Below are 12,810 nucleotides of genomic sequence, written 5' to 3' on the forward strand. Positions count from 1 at the left end.
CGACCAACAACAGTCCTATTGGCAATTATTGGTGGAGCACAGAGAACGGGCGCAAACATTATTAACCAACTGCTGCACGGTAAGAAACAACACAGCCGCGTGTTTATGGATCGACTCCAGCTAAGATGAGTTTCACAATTAACGTCAAAATGGGATTCATTTTCGTTCGTTCCCGTTGATTGTAGTGCAGCACCTGTTGTTTACCATGCATGCAGAAAAGATTTATCATCAAACTAAATAGCCCTGTGATCGGTAAACAATGGCAGTTGTCTGGGCTGGTTCAAACAAACCCCTGTTCCACAATCACTCGATGAAACCGGATCCTTTATGGGACACATCATGTTTGATAAACAAGTAAAAAAAGAAAAAGAAAAAAAAAAGTGGACTCTTTTCAGATATGGCATTTGCTGCAATCTTGCCACATCTATAAGCTGCTTGAGCGGATTTGATTTATTCACCATCTTAACTTGTGAGTGGCTGTGGCTTAGTTGCACCACTCCTGTTGCTATACACATACACACACACACACATACACACACAAAAGAAGAGATTAAGAGACTAATGCTTTTAGAACAAAGTGGAGCTGCCGGTCTGTTGTGAGATTTGACACTATGCTTTTTTTTAAATCTGCAGAAATGAAGAGCTTACAGAGGTAAGGATGTAGTAATGCTCTCATCTCCTAAAGGAATTAACAGTCCTCATGATGAAGGGGAAAATGAATCTTTGATTAATAGTTTGGATAGGGGTATGCACAGATGTAGATAGCATCTTTCTAATCTCTTCTTGTGATGTGTTACTCCCCCCCCCACACACACACTTTTTTCTCTCCTCCTTGTGTGCACAGAATAGCATGAAAAGGCAAAGATGGATTGTCCGATGTTTGAGGAGAGATTGTTCTGGAAGCCAGCTGTGAAACTGGGAGGATGCCCTGCATAAGTTACATACTCAGATCAGACCTCTAAGCTTGCCAAGAAAAAGATGAAGTCCAATCCCTGTTCTTCCATCGCCTCCATAAAGATCAGATTATAGTTTCTTGATATTGAGTGTTCGTTCTTTTCTTTTGCTTTAAACAGAATCTTACTTTAAAGTTTTATCTTCACACATTGACCTTTCAACCACAGATTTTTTTTTCTTCGTGTTGCATCGCTGTTCTTCATTATCCCCTCGCATTGACCCAGACTGTGAAACATTAATGTCTGGATGTTTTCAGGCGCTAATATGACATAAATGTTCAATCTTTGTTGAATATTCCCTCCACTTATCCGTGCTTTAGATAATCTTTTCATATAATCAAATGAAAAAAGGAAACTGACTTTTCCGGGGGAGGAGAAGAAAAAAAAAACATCATCATTTCAAAACTAAAGGCTTTTGCAAACACAGAAGTATTTGTACGAGTTTCTCGTCGTGTTGAGGAATTACTATAATTGTGTCACGGTGGTGCCAAGCCAGCAGAGGTTCCAGTTGTCTGCCTTAAACTTTAATTTCGTCCGGCTTCGGTTTCCAGAAAATGTAATACAGCAAGGGATGGAAAAACCTGCCTTATTCCTTGCTGATATTTCCATTATTGATCAGGCTTAGTTTGATTAATCCTGGTTTGAAGGCTGGCCAAACTGGTGTAAACAGAATGACTCATCAATACTCACTCGTCATCAATAGCTTAATAACTCTTAGAGGCTTCAGGGTTTGATCCATCTGAGGCCTTTTGCACTTCTTGCTATTATTCACTGTGATCTCTCTCTCTCTTTCTCTCTCTGTATTTATCTTGCTCTCTCACCCTGTAGGCACTACTGACTACACACATACAGTACTGCATAGATTTTAGGTATTGTTCTCTGTGTAGCTAAAGGCTCCCCTCAAGTTAGATTTTTGTTAATGATCTAATTAATCAGTTAAAGTTGCCATATTTAACGCTTTTCCTATATTTGAAGTTTTTATATCGACAAGATATATATTTATGCTTTTAAGAAGCAAAAAACATCTCAAACCTCTACAACAGGTCACTTAGCCGCCAAGGGTCTGAGCCTTGTTTCTGATCGACTCATCAGGAATTAAATATCATATTTTAGGTTAAATAAGTAAATGGCAGATTTTAGATAATAATAAATAATTATTCTTATTTATACAGCACTTTTTGAGCAAAAGCTCAAAGGTTCAAGTCAAACAATAAAAAACATTATCGCGCACAAATGCAACATAGAAGTTAAGTGCATAGGAAAGCACAAAAACACACGTACATGTTACACTTAGCTCAAAATGAAAGAAGCATAAACATTGAATCGAGGTACCGGTAGGTTTAGTTTGGCATCAAGCCTCAGAGTAGCTACTGCTTTGTTTTGTTGTGACATCACATGTTACAGAAACCCTATCGGCTCATTTTAAGCTCCAGTTTCTGAAAGCAGCGTGTATGAATTTCTTTTAGAGCTTTGATGTGTTCACAGTCTTACAGTAAAGTAGAACCTGGACCTGCTCTATTATTAAACATGATATGGCAATGTCATAATGGGACCTTTAATAAACACAAGCTACTGTACATAGCAAAAAAAAACATTTATTTCTCTGTGCTATTAGTCTTTTCAGCTCCATGTCATTATCCATTTGTTTGGAGGTACATTTGCTATTGATCATCTGCACACCAGCGCAAAACTGAATACTTTCAACATGGTGTGCACTGTTTATAATTGGTGTTCAAAGACGAAGCAGGAGCAGGGCTGTGTTTGTGTTTGTGTGCATGTTTGTGTTGGTGTGTACATACAGTGGTTCAGTAAATGGGTGGCCGAGTGATGGGAGCTCATCAGCTGAATGATAATCTAATTACTGCTCCAGACTAAGATAGATGGAGCCATGTAGCAAAGCACACATCTTTGTGAGATTTAATTTGCGCCGCAAAAGCTACACAAATAATTTAGGACCATGCGAGAGATATGAATTTTGATGCATGTATATTAGTTATCGCGGCTCTCAAATGGGGTCTGTTACATAATTCACGGCATGCCAGCTTGTCGAGACAAACTGAGAGTCTGTCGAAACAAACTGAGAGACAAATTGAGTGCTGTTACTGCAGGATCTGATTAAAAGCAAAGGAGAGCGACATTTTGAGGGTTATTGATGTGTGGTGACAGATGTGATGGCTGCCAGTGACGGATCCCAATCCCCCACCTCTGCTTTTTGAGTCCAGCCTAAGTTAATTTGTTATCTAGCCTTTTTTTCCATCCAACAAAGATGGAACATTAGACAGAGATTTCACAATGACTGAGGGAGACTGAGGTAAAATCATATTGGTAGGAGTGCATACTGCATGATCAAATCAATGCTGATTTTTGGAGACAGACGTGACGGTGGCGGTACTGTCAGCTTTCTGAGAGAGCTGACAGTATTTCCATAACATCTGACCCCTGGAAAGAGATGCTGCATGTTCCTTCTCCCAGATATGCTATGGCGAATTGCAATCTGTCAGCTGAAGGACTCAACGGTCTAATAATTGGATTTTTTCTAAATAAATTGTAACCCAGTGAGGTCATTTTAATCAATCCTTGTAATTACAAATTACAAATCACTGTGTGCCAAGGGAGCTTTGTGACATGGCTGCTGTAAAATGATTCCCAGGCACTGACTGGATCAGCTCCTGCACTTTCTCACCGCCGCCACGGTGGAAAATAAATGCTTTAGAACGGGTTTTTGAGCCTTGTAATTTATGGAGTTCACTCCTTAGGTCCTTTTGCTCAAATTAATTAAATTAGATGTGCCTTTAATGAGAATGTTAATATGTTGTAATACTCTGAGTCTGATGCCATAGTTTTCTCTGCTCAACAAGTATAAGAAAAACCTGAGAATATAAATGCAATGGTCAATAGACTGATGCATGAAAAATCCAATGCATGCATATAAAGTCCTTGATGAAGAAAAATCTTTCTAGTTTTACTTTACTTGCTTGCCTCACTTTTATTAGTGTAGAATTATCTCTTCAGCCACTTCGGTCTCAAATAACAAGTTTTCAAAAGTTTAGCAGGTGATTTATTTGAAAAATGCCATAATTTGTGTTAAATAGGAACCATGCAAGTCCCATCACTTTTTGGCTGTTTTGGTCACATTTTTCTCCTCAGAGCGCCCCCTACAGTTTTGTGTTGCTGTCATAAAGACTCACTAACCCTCCTCCCTGTCATGTGCATTTGTTTTCAACAAAGCTGACAAGAAGGCAATCCGTGGAGTGTTATTTACCGAGGTGGGTAGCTTTAACAAGGGATTATGGATTACCATGTGTCTTTATGTCATAGTGCTGTAAAGCAGTCCATGTTTTTGGCGAGACAAGATCTGGGACACCGGGTCGGAGGCAATGATCTTGCAGGGTTGGTTTTGGGCTAAGAGACGCAAAGTGGAAGGAAGAGAGCCTCCATTCTCCCTGGAACAAGTCATTTAACCATCACAATAACTCTGAAACTGTTTAATTAAAGTGCAATTCTTGCATTGTTCCTCTTTAAAGGTACATTGTGTAGGAATTACTCCCATCTAGGGTTGCGGTTGTATATCGCAAGCAACTCAATCAATCATATTTTTCATGCTGCATTCACGTGAAATCGGGCAGACGGCAGATGGACGACAGCCGCTGCAGGTAACGGCATAAACAAGCCTCTCTGTAAACAGGTGGTCCGTCAGCAGGAGGCAAAACAATACACGTGACAATATGTTGTCATGGCGATGTCGTATTGTTTACCTGACCCACGTTTTACCGGCTTTCTCTGGACTTCTGTGACTAAAATGACATCTGGTTTGTTAGCGACGGCCGTCTGCCCGACTGCAGGTGAATGCAGCATCAGTGTAACGCTCCATTCCTCCTCACTGCGTTACCATGGTGACTTTACACAGACGCCACCTCGACCTGAGCCGACAGCTCCGGTGTCTCCGCTGAATTTCCGTGGTTTCCTACCATCACGCTGCCACTGAACGTTAAAACATGGCGACACCACATGGCAGCCAGCACCGAGCTTACCCGCTCCATGGAGATATGAATGATATGAACGGCAAATTCAGAGCTGAAAGGAACACTTCAGTTTGTTGATGGGGGGGATTACTGGTTAATGAAAAACAGACTTTTGAATGAAATAATCGATTTCCGTGAATAGATAACAGGAGAAGTTACACAATGTCCCTTTACTGTAACTTAAAATCAAAAGTCTAGCAGTATGAGAGTTATAAGAACTAACGAAATGCAAGTGTAACATGTGAATTTTCCACCTTTTTAAACATATGATTGCATATTATAATGTTATATTCATTACACAGAGTCCACAGTTAGTTACGAAGTCCGAGCTGCACAAGAAGGCAGGGGTAAGTCCTCGAGAGCAGTGGAGTAAAACAAGTAGCAATAAGGCCGACAAATGAACCACCAACACTTCAAGTCGTGTTTACAAGCAGCGCAGATTGGAAGATATAGAGCAGTTGTTTTTTGGCACAAAAAACCAATTGTATTTTTCAAATGATTTCTATGGCGTACAAGGTTCAGTTCACAAGAGGTCTTGTACACCAGCAAGTTCTAGTGACAGGTGAATGGAATCAAAACTCCACAGAGCGAACAGGAACAAGGAACTCAGCACACCGGCTCACACCCGCCGTCCTGTTGCTTTCAGTTTGCAGAGCGCCGGATAAAAGTGAAGCAGGTGCTGTGAGTTTGTACGAAGGAGGAGGAGGAGGAGGAGGAGGAGGAGGAGATGGGAAAGAAGCTGGAGGAGCGTTTGGCAAGGACGAGCTTGTACCCAAACAATTTGTAGCCTGACCCAGAGAAGAGTCTCATCGTTAGACGGAGAGTGTGAAAACATGTTTCACTGCCAGGAAACACATCAGGTTATTGATACTGTGTATTTGTACTGTGTATGGGGACACAGCTGGTTACTGATGGATGGATGGATGGATGGATAAATAGATACAGTATATATATATAAATGGATGAATGGGTAGATAGATGGATGAATAGATAGATACAGTATAAATGGATGGATGGATCGATAGATATATAGATGGATAGAAGGTTGCATAGATAGGTGGAGATTGATAGATCAGATGATGGATGGATAGATAGATAGATAGATAGATAGATAGATAGATAGATAGATAGATAGATAGATAGATAGATAGATAGATACATACATACATACATACATACATACATACATACATACATACATACATACATACATAGATGCATAGATAGATACATAGATGCATAGATAGGTGGAGATTGATAGATCGGATGATAGATAGATAGATAGATAGATAGATAGATAGATAGATAGATAGATAGATAGATAGATAGATAGATAGAGCTCTTCAGGTGTTCAGAGGTCAGGTGAGTGTGTGATTGCCTGCCGAACTCCAGGTCGTCACAGATTCATCGTCTTGCTGTTTTTCAACACATTCTCTCTCTCTCTTTCTTGCAGCATATTATTTCTTCAACAACAGCTCTTTTCTTCCAATTTTCCTCCTCTTTACCTCACCCCTCTCTTTTCTCTGTTCTCCACATCCCTGCCATTTTAATCCCGTCATTGGAATCAACTGTGTTCTGAAAGTGTCTTGTTGACAGGGCTCAGAGAGTATGAATGTGTGGAGACAACTGCTCATCTGCTGTCCTTCGCATATCCACCGCTCATCTCCCTCTCCTCCTCCCCTCCTCCCCTCCTCCCCGTGCCGCTCCATCCCCTCCATTTCTGTGTTGACAGAAGCCCATTTTAGATGGAGTGTCCTTTTGCGTCACGTACCTTTCTCATCAGCAAGAACGAGTTTTTTCACATATCCTACAAGGCCCTCTCAATCTCAGATTTATTGTCAGTGTGGAGGCTGAAGTTGACTGCTTCCTCCCTGTGATGTATTTTCATTGATGCCCTGACACTCTGCAGTGTAGAGATGAGCTTTTACCATCAATAAAACACACTTTTTTTGTTGCTGTAGACGCTGGGGTCGCCAAGTGTGTGAAACAAGATGTTGTTTTTGAGATTTGAGTAAAGAGGTAGTTAGGAGGAATCATTATTTATATCTGAACAGACTGTTTTAGGACTTTCCCCCCTCTTTCTCCAGCAGCAGAAGCACAAATGTGATTTACACTATCGAGAGTGTGTGTGTGTCGTCTTCCTCTCAGTTCAGCCTAAATGTCTTTCATGTTGCCTCTCTTCGTGTTTTGAATACTTTGCTTTCATTTTGTCTCCTGGCGTCTCCCCCTCCACGCCCCCTTCCATTGAGTCCTCACCTCTTCTTTCGTGTCCATTTGACGGCTGTGTCCTTCACCTTGCCCTCATCCAGTGAGCCAATCAATAGACACTCAGTAAGGCCAAGCATCACACTTTTAATGATTTCCTCCTTCCTTTGGATTTGGTTTCACGTGCATGTAGAAATTCATGCACGCTGCTGTAGAGTAGCTATTTACCCAGCAGCATTCTGTGAGTTAATTTAGATCTCAAATGGGTTATATAAACATTAATAGACATTATTTCCCTCCTCATATTATTTCAGTCTGTTTGTATCTACAGATATACTTTTATCATCTGGATCTGACATACCCTCCAATGACTCATTAAATCATTAATTAACCTGTTCTATAGTTTATTAAAAAATGATATTGTTTTCATCGTTGAAATTATCTTCCTGGTGTGCATATTCCTGATAAATGACCCATAACCCTAATTAAAATGCATAATGCATGCTCCCCAGATGTTAATCCCAGAATCTCACTGATCAAATCTTGCACCAGACCGCTTTAAGTCGTCCTTTGAATAAACTCTGAGGTGAATTGGGTTCAGTCCAAGGAAATGTTGTTCCATCCTGTTTGTAATCTGAAGTGTTGTTGCATTTTGTTAAATGATGTTGCGTTCTCAGGGCCACCCTAAAGTATAGCCTGACAACATTTAACAAGTTTAGCTTTCACAACACAAGACGCACGGAGGTGTGGAGATAAATTCCCGAGAACTGATCAAGTCGAGTCGATTCGGATACATATTAGGCCCCATCAGTTCTTCTGAACCGAAGCATCGCATCAACCTTGAGTAGACCTAGATATTATGAAATTGAGCATCATTCAGTAACTGCATGGTCTGTGTCTCAAATGCACTCAGAAACTTTGGTAGCAGGTTCAATCAGAAGCAATTTGAGCGAGTGGTACATTTGTCGACAATCAGAGGAGCAAAACTGTCGGATGGTAAACGCAGCTTAAGGTTTGTGATGACACAAAGCTGTACTGTAGGTGTATTAACAGATCTTTCTAAGGCTGAATCATCCCAAGCACCCTTCTTCACATGATTCTGTTCAGAGTTATTTCCTCCAACCTTTAGGGTTTATGTTGTTTGCAAAAAACTGCAGTGTTGGAGGGAAAAGGTGAAAAGCTTTCATATGTTGTGTGGCTTCTTTATGTCTGTGTGTCCGAAGCGAAGCATCTGGTGGGAGAGAGAGTTGTGTGGAAGGAATGGCACAACAACAGGATGTTGGGGCGATTGATTGGAGCTGTGTGAAGTAATGAGGGTGGTCATGAGCTCATGACCCCAGAGGAGAGCAGTGCCTCTAGAAAGGGGAACGGCTGTAGCAGTGTACACGGAGCCACACTCTGTCACCTCTGCCCTGCTCCAGCTTTGTGGCTATGGCACCCCGAGACTCAGGCTACGTTTGCACGGAAACAATCTGAACCGAAAATGCAAAAGTGGCGTTGCATTCTCACTTTTTATTTCGCGTTTAGACGTTTTTGGGGTGGAAATCTGCGTGCATACGGTGACTGTGGAATTCAATGTTGTATGCACGCCAGGCACCTAACCCTAACCCTAAGTCTGCACGCCTAACCCAGAATCTCCGTGACATCACACAAAGGAGGAAGTGCTATCCGCTCGTCTTAAAGAGACAGTTCCTACAAATGGGCGGTGTGCGTTTCTCTGTTTATGACCAGTTTGATGCATGGGACAGTATATACTGCCATGGGGCCTTTAAGATTTCCACTGGAGGGTAGTTTCACTTTTTTGCGTTTTCAAGCCCCCAAAACGCTGTCGCCGTCTAAACGAAAGGCGCATCTGATGAAATATTTTGCCGTTTTCATCCGCGAGCGTTGTCGTGTAAACAGGGCTTCACTCACACAGTTTCTACGCTGCCAGAACCACAGTTATGTGGTAATTGAACAATAGAAACTATGTGTTAAACCATTTTGTCATAAACCGATAACTGCCTTCATCTGATAAATGGTTTTTGTAGTTTACATCATCAAAAAGCTCCAGTTATTCCATAACAATGGTTTTATTTGTGTGCATGTAAACACACTCACTGAGGTTGATTTATTAATATACACAATTAATAATTACTTGAACTCTGAGCTGTGAGCTTGCAGTGTTCAACAATTTACTAAAATATCTGGAGATGTTTTTCTTATTCAACTTATAAATATTCATGTTGACACCCAGAGTCTCTCAGCTGCATCACCTGCAGTGTGAGTTCACTTCGTGGACTTACCTGTGTGTTACATGAAGCCTGCTTTATGTTGTATGTCTTGAGTGTTGTGTGTGTGTGCACGTGTTTGTGTGTGTATGTGGGAGTTGCGGCAGAAGATCAGTGTGAACATGAGCAGCAGGCCGTGGCAGACTTTCAGAGAGGTGCTGTTTCTCCCCCGCGCTCTGCCAGAACATTCCTCATTTTCTGACCTAATTGATAATAAACAGATCCCTCGGGACGGGAGTGTAAATCTGACGGGCTGGAAAAGTCCACTACACATTGATAATGTTTAATCTTATTATGCCCCGGATCTGCACTGAGATTAATTAACCCAATTAAACTTGAGCAAAAACATACAAAAGTGCGCTGCAGCCTCACCAAGGTACATTGAGCTTTTTGTTATTATTCACTCTGATGAGGAACATGTGTGTTTGTCCTTCGAGCTTTTCTACTCAGTCAATATTGTGACGCACTACACACACGTGTCTGCGGCTAATCAAGATTCATTATGAACATATAGCCTATGGGTCTATAGTATACTGTGAATATTGATTCTATATTCTATATTGATCCTATAGAGAAAGAATCTGGTTATTGGAAGTCCTCATTCATAAACAACAAAGGAGCTTGGTTGTAGTGTGTTGTGTATTGTGTTACAACCTGAGTAACTGTTGCATTGGAGCAATTTCTGACCTGTCGACTTGTGATTAGATGTTGGTTGGAGCTGCTTCGATCAATAACAAGTTGAATGACATCAAGTAATGCCAATGTAGTAATGCACCGTGCCGACTGCAGTTCTCCCCTTGTCCTGCCAAGAGGTTTAACATCTTTCAGCTCATTGTTTTGGTTTTATGACATCTGTATCCAGTGGCACAGCTGAGAGGAACCTGCTATTGTTATTAAATAAATCTGCTCAGTTACTTTATTTTTTTATTTTTGCAGGGACAGTGTACATTAAAGGGATAGTTCAACATTTTGGCAAATTGGCCCATTGCCATAATCCCTATAGTTTTAGCAGTAGGTTTGTTACCTTTAAAGCAGAAGTAAGCGATATTTTTGTGTTAATATAAGTCTTAAATAGTTATATCTTCCAACAGCAATCACTTATATAGAGTGTTTGGACCGAAACATGGGTCTCTCAGTCACTCTGATCTGCTGTAAGCCGAGGAGAAAACTTTTCTTGTATCCTAGAAGCTTTATTCAATGAGGAGAGAGAACAGCATGAAGGGCTGTGTGTGCAGCCAAGGGATACGCGTGAATGTGGTGACGTGGGGACGAGGGCGGGGGCTGCTAACTCCATCGGCTGACAAGAAGTTAGCCAAAACGAGCGGATCGCTTATTTCTGCTTTAATTGTCGGTGCAAGCTATTTTTAGAACGGCGGAGCAGAGCCGCAAGCTGCTCAGAGCTATGCTACGGAGGCTAATGGGATTTCTTGGTTTCCCTCGTCAAACTCATCAAATACACAATCCAACAACTCCAAAATGCTCTGGTGGACAAGTTGTGACCTGCACATTCACCACGCTATGAGATAATAACAGAACGTTATGAGACAGAGTTGTTTTGTGACTGCCCCCGACGGGCACGTGCATCAGCGGTTTTGCATTAATTTACCTGTAAAACAACTCTGTCTAACAGTGTAGAGGGGCAGGAAAGCAGGGTGGTGACTGGGGGAATGACATGCGCAAAGGATCGTCACAGTCGGGAATCGAACTGGCGATCAGCGCGTCAGGCACATGCCAACATGGGATGTGCTCTCCGACCACTCGACCAACAAACACCCCTATTCCACCTTGTTCACCCAGAGAATTTTGCAGTGTAACAGCGTCGTGCTGCTTCCATCTTTGCTACTGAGCATCATTATTCACAAGACTGCAAAAAGCCTGCGTGTCATTTCTGAGCATTTGATGAACAAGCATCGCTCTCACTCCTCCTGGTGAGAACTGGCTCATTACAGAGCCGCAGCTCCGCGCCGGCCTCATGTAAATGGACGACTTGCCGAATTCAGGAGTCTCCCCCTCACATCATCATCACGTACAGTACAGCTCCACTCAGATACATCCCAGCATCACACTTCCTTCAGCTATTTGCCACTATTTGTGATATATAAAACATCAGACAGTGTGGGGTTGTTAATAAAATGTTTGCAATACCTGTAGGAATTGAGAGGTGATTAAATTTTAATGATACTACCTTAAGTAAGAGTTTTTAATGACCCCTCCTGAAGAATTTTAAAAAAGCAGTGACCTTCCCCTGAGCAAATAAATTTTAATGACACAATAAATGTTGAAATAGTATCCTAGGCAATGGTGAGACGTTGCCAGATCGATCTACTTAGGCTGTGTGAGTTCGTCAATATAAAATATATGTCAATGGCAGGTTTTTTTTTATGCTAACAATTTTTCCATGAACTTTTCCCTACCTGCTCTGTGCTGCTTACGCTGCTAAATTTGCATCAATTGCTTTTTCATTTTATATTTATTTTAGTTTGTGAAGACATTTCTACTTCTCCTTCTTCTTGAACGTTCCTTTGCATCTTCAGATGGTTTCATTCCCAACATCAGAGCTTTTAGAAATGGATGACAATCTGTTCAACAATGGTCAGCATCCAGTCTTTTTTCCTTCAGGTTACCATAACAAACGTCTGCGCTCTGTTCACCCATACGTAATGGGGGAAATAAAGGAGCAGTCAGTGCGACACAGTGTAAACACCACAGCCTTTTATTTTTCCTCATCCTCCGACGGGTTTGACAGGATTTGGTTTGTCTTAACTGACAAATTTCCCAGATGACAGATTTGGCATGACAGCCCAGAGCCTGGAGATATCTTTATCTACATGTATTTGTATAATTAAAGTCTTCTGATGTTCCTTGTTTCTTTTTTTTTTCTTTTTTTTTTTAAAGATGTGTGGGCTCTACTTTGCATTTTGATGTTCATCTACACCCCAACTTTTTTATGGTCTGTCTCTTGATTCTGCTTGACTTAGCTGCCCTAGATGTCCCTGGTCTTTGTTGTAGGTTGGTTGTAATGTAAAACATCTGGTGCATGGTCACTAGATAGTAATCAGTGTTTGTAAAAGGCTGTTTCATTCATACTTAGATGTTGACCTAAATGAAAACAGCCGATGTGATGGGAGTGTGTGGGAGGTTTTATGTTTTCAAAGATTAATTTGTGCTGATTTAAAATCTTTTCCAGCTTTGAAACCAACATTTGATGTTCATATCATGTGACACCTGTGTTAGTTTTTTTTTTTTCGTTCTTTTTTTCCTGCAGGAATCAATGTGACTTGTTGATGTCGTACAGCTTTTACCAGTAACATTAATGGTGTCTCTGCATGTACAGTATTCATTTACACCATGTGACAGTGA

General features: G+C 41.2%; 1 protein-coding gene across 1 annotated transcript in view; it reads right to left on the reverse strand.

Moving 5' to 3' along the window:
* Positions 1-12,810, reverse strand: part of LOC311007904 (F-box/LRR-repeat protein 3-like) — a 354,496-nt gene that overhangs the window by 15,459 nt on the left and 326,227 nt on the right. The window lies entirely within an intron of this gene.

Source organism: Trachurus trachurus, assembly GCF_905171665.1.
Source record: "Trachurus trachurus genome assembly, chromosome: 3".
Classification (NCBI taxonomy): Eukaryota; Metazoa; Chordata; class Actinopteri; order Carangiformes; family Carangidae; genus Trachurus; species Trachurus trachurus.